This window comes from Dipodomys merriami, unplaced genomic scaffold (assembly GCF_024711535.1).
Source record: "Dipodomys merriami isolate MVZ:Mamm:240054 unplaced genomic scaffold, mDipMer1.0.p SCAF_465, whole genome shotgun sequence".
Lineage (NCBI taxonomy): Eukaryota > Metazoa > Chordata > Mammalia > Rodentia > Heteromyidae > Dipodomys > Dipodomys merriami.
This window is the reverse complement of record NW_027206030.1, coordinates 469,051-473,078: the sequence shown is the minus strand read 5'-3', so window position 1 is coordinate 473,078 and position 4,028 is coordinate 469,051.

Genomic DNA, 4,028 nt, shown 5'->3' with positions numbered 1-4,028 from the left:
GTAGTATCCTCTAAGTTTAAGTAGTTAATGATGCAGTCTTTATACAGGCATATATCCTTGGTTGCCTATTTGTAACAATGAACCCTTATTGTTCCTAAAAATGTTATTGATCATATTTCTCTAAATTTCTGTGTATAGTGGAAAAAAACTTATATTGTTTGGTGGATTGCTCACATTTGCAATTTTTCTGTCAATGACTATTTTGTCTTTTTCATTTTAAATTTGATCATATTTTGAAGCCTTTATAGCTAAGTCCAAAGGTGATGGCTTTTCAAGTACTTACTTATCAACTGAGTTAGCTTTGTGGATCTAATGGACTCAAAGTAAGCCTTCTTAAAAGTTACTTCTAAACATCTGCAGCTTAAAATTTCCCAAATGAGGTCTCAAAGGTACAAATGTCTACCTGACCCTTTACCCTTCTTCCATGTAGGAAGAGACCAACCAGAATATCTTACCATGGCTGCATAGATTGTCTTACTGGAACAAAACTCATCTTAGTTACAAGGGATCATAGAAAGACGAACAGTTGAGAACGAATTGTTCAGAATAGAAGGTATTTTATAAAAATAGGTGTGAGGATGAGTATATACCTCTTCATGGGGAAGCCTACAGTGGACACTTAGACCTTGTCCATGAGTTGGTAGCTAAAGGCAGATATGCGAAGTATTTTATGAAAATATTATATTTATTATATTTATTATATAAATATTATGTAAATAAAATATTATATTTATTACATATATTATATATAATATATATATTAATAATATTATAATATATTATAATATATAATATATTATAAAATATTATATTTATTATATAAATATTATATAAATAAAATATTATATTTATTAAACCAAACACTTCAAAAGTAGCTAAAGCCAAGAAGGTAAAAATAATCATATGCATGATTACCTAATGTCCTAGCCTGTCTACAATCCAACCAGGCAGGAACATACACAACTGACTTTCTATCAACAAATATTTCCATAGCTCCTGGACAAGTCCATATGTTTCTCCTCGATATTAGGCCTTAAATTGGTAATGTTTTAATCACAGTGTTTCTTATTGCCTCTAAGCTGTAAATCTCAAAATGGTAAAGCTTTAGATCTAACTCTACCAAAAACTGAGGGAGAGATAATGGAACAATACTTTAAAATGGAGTTGCCTTTGATACCCTAACCACAACAGAACAATGAAAAATAATTTCTTATATTATATATACTTATATATTTTTATTTATGTGTGCTGATCTTAAATTTCACACAGTGAAACTTACTAGAATTAGATGATAATTTGACAACTAAATTGATATTCATCCCATAAATAGATTGGAATATAAATAATTAAGTTTAGAACATTAGAATATAAAAAGTATCAATGCAATGTCTTTGGTATAAACTTCTGATACCTTCTAAGTGTTCTTGGTCTTCTGAATTCACATGGTAAAAACACAGTATTGTTTTCCTCTAATCTATAAAGGATTTTACTCTGCTGCTCTGTTTATTGTTTTAACTCGCTGGTCCCAAAATGTTTTTCTCCATATTTCTGAAGCATTCTTACTGATTATACCAAAATTTTGCTGATATGATGTCTAAAAGCTATTATTCTTCTGCAGGACCCACGGGTCCTAGGATACCAGATCCAAGGTATCTGCATCATCAGATAACAAGAGCAAAACTTCTCACCTAGGCCCATGCAACATGCCAACAGAAAGTAATTGAAGACCCGTCTCAATTTCTCATTTCCTATAATATTTCAGTTCCTTAATTCCTTGGAGGATTTAGCATTAAGCTATTGTGAAATGTAAGTCAACTTAAAATGAAAGATGAGATCATAAAATATGAGAGAATGTACTGTAATTCAAACTTTCAAATTACAGATGACAAGCCCATTTGAGTGAACAAAATCACAAATGTCACAAGATTATTTTTAATACCCCTCTCCTAATGATTAATGAAAGATTTCAGCCCAGCAAAAGTAGGCCAAAAAATACTTCCTGGAATGGTAGATCCATAATTGGTCTAACAAAGCTAGGAAATCTTGACTTAGAGGTCAAATATAATTTAGAAAAACTTTAATTGAGAAGATCCTTAGTGCTTCAAAAACCTGTTACTTCAGTAAAACTTGGTTCTGTCGTATAAAAATATTGTTATTCTCAAACCAATGATAACCTACATTTAATCTTCTGAAGTATATTCCTTTTCAAATAAACTTTTAAAAATCGCATTCGCCAAAATAACACTGACAAGTAGATGATAGTGACATTACAAGTTTTTCAATGTAGGGGGCAAGTTACAGTAGAATTGATTTATTTACCCAGCACTAATCCCAAACAAGTTCAACAATTCATTAAGGTGTAGAAATGTTACCTCTCCACACCATTGGCGTTGTTCAGTAGGTGCTTTCCCGAAATGTGTTAGACAGAACAGCATCCCATATTTCAAACCCAAATATTAGCTAATAAAGTAAACTTCATCACATAAGAAGGTACATTTTAAAATGTCACTAATAGTTGCCTTATCATGTGTTGTTTTATGTTTTCCTTGTCTAACATAGTAAGAAATACAACTTTAAGTCTTGAATATGGGTACTCATCAGAGATGTGACAAACATAAAATCTGCCTTCTATTTCTATCATATTCCTCTATAGTAGTAAATCTTAGTTTTCTTCTTTTTTCAAAACTTATACGTAGTAGAAAATATTATCCCATGTAAAATAAAATAATCACACCATTTTACAAAGCCATTTATAAAAACTGGTAGGAATAAATTCTAAGCCATTTTTAAACTATCTTGTTGACTAAAGATTAATCTTCCAAATGGTTGAGAATAAAATCATGTCTAGGTGCTTCACATCTCCAGTCTTGCAAATGAATTATAGAAATATAAGCTTACATCAGTTCATGTATATGCGGGATTGAAACTGCATGGAATATATACAAACCTTTCAAAATATTAACAGAAAGTTTAACAGAATGACTATCAGGAAATTGAAACCTGAGAGGAATAATAGTAAAGACATAGAATGAATGAAAAATGGAACAACGGGCAAGTATATCTAGAATACTCAATATACACATGTAATAAATGAAGTGGTAAATCTGAAATAAATCTTGGAGAAGGGATTGGTTGAGAATGATATAAGGAGTGACTCTGATCCTGGAGCACTTGACAATTAGTTGGACATATTTAATTGTAACATATTTGCACAACCTTTTGAAATTCAGTTAAAAAACAAAACAAACAAAAATCACAACCAAACATCAATCTCTAGAGAGTATGAATATGACCTATCAAAATTTTAAGCAGTTAATGAAGGGCAGACTTGGGAAAAGCAAACAAAGCTGTTCAAAGAGGGCAGTTTGGGGTAGGGGAGAATTTAGAACAGATTAAGTAGGTTGTCAAAGGTTATAAATGACCTACATCTACTGCAAATATTTTCATCTGCGAGTGCTCTTTGTTTAAACTGGACACTCCAGTCATGAGGCACACTTAATAGCTTGTGAAGATAGAATGGAAGAAACAAGATCAAGAACGCATTACTCCACTGGAGAGAAAACATTTCTCTATGTTTTCTCTCATCTGTCTTCATTACTCTTTTTTCATACTTTTAATAAACTCAATTGATTTTGAATTATATATTTCCTTCTTTGTTCTGGCAAAGTAATTGTTCAAAATATTTCACTAAATTTTATTTCACATTATTTTCTATCATACTGTTTACTTGTCCAAGTGAGTCCATTAAACTTCCCTTTTGCATTTGGTTGCCAAGAAAACTCAACATCTATGTTAATGAGGATAAACTGTAATGCAAAACTTTGTGTCCAAAAAACCAGTCCAAGAACCTGTAATCACAAATGTTTAGCTATAATTTTTTTTCTTTTTTCTTTTACCTTGAAAATCTTCTCGTGTCTAAGGTGCCCTCAAAAATAAATACTCTAACTTGAGAGCATTGGCACCCACTTAGGTGTGTCTAGACAGGGAACAGACCTAAGAAAGGAGACCTCCAGTTTCAAAGGTGAATC